The sequence below is a fragment of the Bos indicus x Bos taurus genome, chromosome 19 (assembly GCF_003369695.1).
Source record: "Bos indicus x Bos taurus breed Angus x Brahman F1 hybrid chromosome 19, Bos_hybrid_MaternalHap_v2.0, whole genome shotgun sequence".
Classification (NCBI taxonomy): domain Eukaryota; kingdom Metazoa; phylum Chordata; class Mammalia; order Artiodactyla; family Bovidae; genus Bos; species Bos indicus x Bos taurus.
In genome coordinates this window covers 32,691,553-32,697,552 of record NC_040094.1, presented here as the reverse complement: position 1 = coordinate 32,697,552, position 6,000 = coordinate 32,691,553, and positions in this window count along the sequence as shown.

Sequence of the window (6,000 nt, the reverse complement as noted above, 5' to 3'; positions counted from 1 at the left end):
TGAGGGAGTTACTCAGTTTTGCTGTGTATCTTCGTTATATACAGGAGGTATACATATTATTGGGCTTCCCTGGTGGCTCATATAGTAAAGAATCTGCCTGTAATTTGGGAGATGTGGGTTCGAGCCCTGGGTTGGGAAGATCCCCTGGAGGAGGGCATGGCAACCCACTCCAGTATTCTTGCTTGGAGAATCCCCATGGACAGAGGAGCCTCGTGGGCTACAGTTCCATGGGGTCTCAAAGAGTCATACACGACTGAGCGACTATGTTATATAACATATAACACATATAATATAGAACACATATGCTATTAAAACTTCTATTTGCTTTTCTCCTATTGTTGTTTAGTCATTGAGTCATATCCGACTCTTTCTCCTGTTAGTCTGTCTTTTATTACAGGAAGTTCTCAGCCAAGAACCTGAAGGGCAGAGGGGAAATTATTTTTCATTTCCTACAGCTCAGTCCCACCAGACTGGCCCCACTCAGATGGCAAAACCACAAATCCTGCCCCTCTTGTATTTCTGTCTTGGCAACTATAAATCTAGACTTTCTCCCACCTGCTCCTCAGGTCTGATAATTTGCCAGGATGGCTCACAGGACTCAGGAAAACCATTTCATTTACTAGATGACCAGTTTATTATCAAGCAATACAGCTCAGGAACAACCCGATGGAAGAGGCGCACAGGACGAGGCATGTGAGAAGGGGTGGAGCATCCATGTCCTCTCTGAGTGCACTGCTCCCCACCACCTCCACTTGTTCCCCAAACCAGAAGTTCTCCAAATCCTTTACATTAGCTTTTTTATGGAGGTTTCATTATGTAGGCATTTGACTAATGGAATCATTGGCCATCAGTGATTAGTTCAACCTCTAGCCTCCCTAGAAGTTGGAGGTCATGGGGGAGGTTGAAAGCTCCAGCCCTCTAATGATGTGGTTGGTTTCCCTGGCAACCAGCTCCATCCTTAGTGGCCTTCCAAATGTCACCTCATTAATACAAACTCAGGTGCTATTGAAAGGGACTTGTTGTATGAATAACAAAAGTTCCTCCTCTCACCTTTATCACACTTACTATCACTTAGGGAATTCCAAAAGTCTATGCCAAGAATGAGGACAAAAACCAGTACATATTCCTTCTTATGTATCATGACAATCACAGGTACCCTAAAACTGCCAGGTTCAAACTTAATTTTATAGGCTCTTCTGTCAAATGTTCAAGTTAGATGGGACCTTACATCCAGTTCGACACTCTTACTTTGCTGAAGAGTAACTGGGGTGCAGACAGTGTAAGCAGACAGTGACTTTATATTTTATATTTTTAAATATAAAAATGATAGATCTCAAATGGGTATCTGTTATTATCCTGGGTGGTGGGAAGTAGGTGGTCGTGAGAGGTCTCACAAAGAAGGAGTTAGAAAGTGCCTTGTCGACAGTGGGGATTTTATAGATGAAAGAGGACAACTTGTGTAATGGCCCAGGTGCAGAACCCTACAAAGGGTATTTATGGGACAGCAATTAGACTCTCCATCCCAAAGTGTGTCTTTATCAAAAGGGCAGAAGCAGCATTGACATATATACACTACAGTGTGTAAAATAGCCAGTTGAAAGCAGCTGTCTAGCACAGGGAGCTCAGCTCAAGGCTCTGTGATGACCGAGAGGGGTGGGATGGGGGTAGTCCAAGATGGAGGGCATAGACATATACATATAGGGGATTCATTTTGTCGGACAGCAGAAAATACAATGTTGTAAAGCAATTATACTCCAATAATAAACAAAATAAACATGCCAAAAAAAAAAAGAGGGTAGGAAGCAATATGGAATTCAAAATTAAAGATAAACTAGGGATAGTTCATAGACTGGAGAAGGAAATGGCAACCCACTCCAGTGTTCTTGCCTGGAGAATCCCAGGGACGGGGGAGCCTGGTGGGCTGCTGTCATGGGGTCGCACAGAGTCGGACACGACTGAAGCGACTTAGCAGCAGCAGCAGCAGCAGTTCATAGACAATCTTGAGTGCTTCCCCTGAACTATCTTCAACCCGGGTTTATCCACCAAGCAACAGGACACCTTTGAAAGTTGTTGAATATGAGTTGTTGAATATCAGTGTGGAGAATGGTCCAGGACAAGGACTTCTAGTTTCAATGTGGCCTGAAGAAGCACACCATCCCCATCTCTTCTGGTATCAGAAGTCCTCTTCCCCGGAACACTTTTCACATGGCTAGGATGTGAAAAGTCCACCACAGTACCATCACAGGTCTGGGTAAAGTAAACCCCATCTCTGGCCATAAGTTCTCCTCTAGAAGAGTCAGGACAATTAGAGTCTTCCCTGGTGCTTTTCTGCCAGAACTATCAAGAAAGTCTTTGATATGGAACTGCGAAGGAGACGTTTGTGATTGAGGGGGCCACAGCAACCACTTTGCACAACACAGTGAGGAGGTGATGAACAAGCTTAATCCAAGCCCTTAGAAGAGGTAACTTCTAAGCTTTAGTGGCAAATGGAGATTGAACTTTCTGAGAGCTGCATTGCACTGCTTGAGAAAATGGGAAGAATTTGTTTTTGTGTTTCTTAATGCCTATTTCAAAAGATAGAAGAGAAGAATCTGAGCAAGAGAAAATGCAGGAAATGCGACCTCACTTTTGAACTTGGAAACTGAAAATTGAATTTAAAGTGACATGAACCTGAAGAGGTCAGTACACCATGAAAGAAGGTCAGTGTGATACAAGAAGGAAAGGCCTTTCACAGAAGAAGCTGACTCGAGAGGAAATAAGAACCCAAGCTTTCAGGGAATTCTCGGAAAAGTCCTTCTTAGGGACTTTCCACAAGTTGTGAGAAGCAGGGTTCAGGCCAGTCTTTTCTAGATTAAGGAGCATTATAATCCTGTGAGTTTATGGGAATATGTCAAGGTTTAGTAGAAAGAACACTGGCCTTGGGGTGAGAAGGCCTGGCTCCAGTATCAACTTTGTTCTATGTCAAGTTGTCTGAACTTTCTAACTCAATTTCCTTCTCTACAAAAGGATGGATTTGGACTGAGGGAGCTTAAATACCCGTTTGAGTTTTAAAACACTACTGTGATTGCAAACAAGCTGTGTGATGCACTGAACAGAAAATAAAGCGGGATCCATGAAGGTACACATGTCATGGGGGTGGTCAGAGGGTGGTCTTGTGGCTTTCTTCCAATTAGCCTGGAAAGATCCAGGAGTAAGACCTCTCTGAAAGTTCAAGTTGTTCAATAGATGCAGGAACCCTATAGGGCTGGATAATGTGCTCATATCCTGTTGCTTAGTCGCTTCCAACCCTTTGTGACCCCAAGGTAGCCCACCAGGCTCCTCTGTCCATGGGATTTCCTAGGTAAGAATACTGGAGTGGGTTGCCATTTCATTCTCCAGGGGATCTTCCTGACCCAGGGATCGAACCCATGTCTCCTACATCTCCTGCATTGGCAGCCCGATTCTCTACCACTGACCCACCTGAGAAGCCCCAGGGCTAGATAATAGCACCAGTCAATAAGGTCTGTTTAATTACACTTGCTCTATGCCAGACACAAACAAATATGATTTACATACATTAACTTTGCAACACAGCTTCAGGGCAAGGACTGGCAGCGTCCCCTTCCTAGGAAACTGAGGCACGGTGACTAAGCAGCTTTCCAAGTACACACCTGCCAGGGTCAATGTGGGGATCCTCATCCTGTGGTCAGAGCCCAGCGGCTGTTTCCTGAACTCGGGCACCATCCTGTCCCATAGTGCAGGACAGGTGAGTGGCAATGCCACTCTCCACACACATGCACACATTCTGTCTCCCATTTGAGCCTCCGAACAGCCCATTATGGGGTAGGACCAGGATTATGGTCCATATTCTACACTGAAGAAATGGAAGAATCTTCTCAGACCTCATAGAGGAAGCCCCAGGACCCACACCTAGACTCCTGATAACAAAGCAGTCTCCTGCAGGGGTGCATACCAGGGTCACAGACAAATGTAGTAAAAGCTTCCAGATGTGCTTTGAGGAATCTGAGTTCCCCAAACTGGAGGAGCCGAGAAGGACCTGCCTGTTCGGAGGCCGTAGATCCAAAGTTCCAAAGCGTACACAATGAAATCTCTTACCCACTCACTCCTGCTCTAGAACAACCCTGTGACGCACAACTGAATTGAAACCAGCAGCCTCGGTCATAAACTCTTGCCAGCATCACTCTCCTTTTCAGACCCAGAATTCACAGCGCACGCTGAGTTCTTGGATCAGGACCAGGACGCTGAGAGTAGTGAGCAAAGATGACCAACAGGAGTAAGGGTGGCTCAGATGCAGGAGGCGTCTGGCATTGCCAGAGGGGGGCACACAGGCTCACGAGTACAAACAAAGCTATCCTGGCCAACCCCTAGAAGCACGCTGTCTCCACTGTGTCTGCCTGGGGTAGAAGAGCCCGCCTCACCATCGCTTTCCAACCAGTATTTTGTACCGACATTGACTCAGCTGTTGTAATAAGACCAAAATATCAGCCAGCTTTCCATCCTGTCCTCAGATTAAGGACTACTTACTGCCTCTGTCTGACATCAGTAATGTCGTTCACAGCTACCCTAATTTTAGCTGTGGTTATCAGCTCCCGTTTGTGTAAATTCAGCTGGATGACGTCAGCAGGGCCAGATTTAGCTCTCTGGCATTCATCGGGGTTTTCAAAAGGAACAACTGGACCTCAGGGACCACTTGAAAACTGCTTGGGCAATAGTTGATTCTAGCTTTGATTTCCATCTTCCTGATGATTATAAGGGGCTTCCCTGGTGGCTCAATCGGTAAAGAATCCAGCTGCAATGCAGGAGACCTGGGTTCTATTCCTGGATTGGGAAGATCCCCTGGAGGAGGGCATGGCAACCCACTCCAGTATTCTTGCCTGGAGAGTCCCCATGGACAGAGGAGCCTGGCGGGCTGCAGTCAGTGGGGTCTCAAAGAGTTGGACGTGACTGAGCAACTAAGCACATATAGAGGTTGGGGAAGGTGGGGTCTGAGTCTCAGGCTTAAACAGGGGAAATACAAGATGGACCTGGAGGGTAACATACTGCCAGAAAGCAATAAAGTACAAATAGATAGAGGGATGGATGGCTGGAAGGATGGATGGATGTATAGGTAGATAAGGCAGGTCAAAAAGACACAGTAGTTAAACCAGAAGAGAGCCCAGTGACCAAGCTGGAACAAGATGAACAACAAAACAAACAATGAGAGCATTTAGTGTTGGGTTATAACCCGAAGAATAACAAAAATACCCTCAAGTCCATACTGATATAAAGAGCCAATTGAATAAATGAATAATAAGAGGTTTGTTTTTGTTCAGCCACTAAGTCGTGTCTGATTCTTTGCAACCCCATGGACTGCAGCACACCAGGCTCCCCTGTCCCTCACTATAATTAGAGGATAAGGAACAAATATTCCTTACAGAAGAATTCCAATTAATAAATGTAGAAGGAATGAGGGGATTAAAATATCACAAGTAGAATACCATAGTAATTGCGCTGCGGGCAAGATCCTCTGATGAATGCTAAAATTAGTGAGTGAAACCTTAAGCATTTTTTAAAAATAGAATATTTACATAACCTCCAAGTTCTTCCCACTTTATTGTTATTTACTGCAGTGGCTTTAGTTTATACCTGCAAATGATGACTCCACCTTCAAGAGATGAGTCTTCATTTCCCTCCCTCTCAACTTTGAGCTGGACTTAGTGACTTTCTAGTAAAAAAGCATATACAAAGGGAAAATAATGATTTCTAGTTCAGAACCTGGCAGACATCCTTTTTACAAGTTATCAAGTATAATATCACCAACTAAATCACATTGATAGGGCTTCCCTTGTGGCTCAGCTGGTAAAGAATCCACCTGCAATGCAGACAACCTGGGTTTGATCCTTGGGTTGGGAAGATCCCCTGGAGAAGGGAAAGGCTACCTACTCCAGTATTCTGGCCTGGAGAATTCCATGGACTGTATAGGCCATGGGGTCACAAAGAGTCAGACATGACTGACTGACG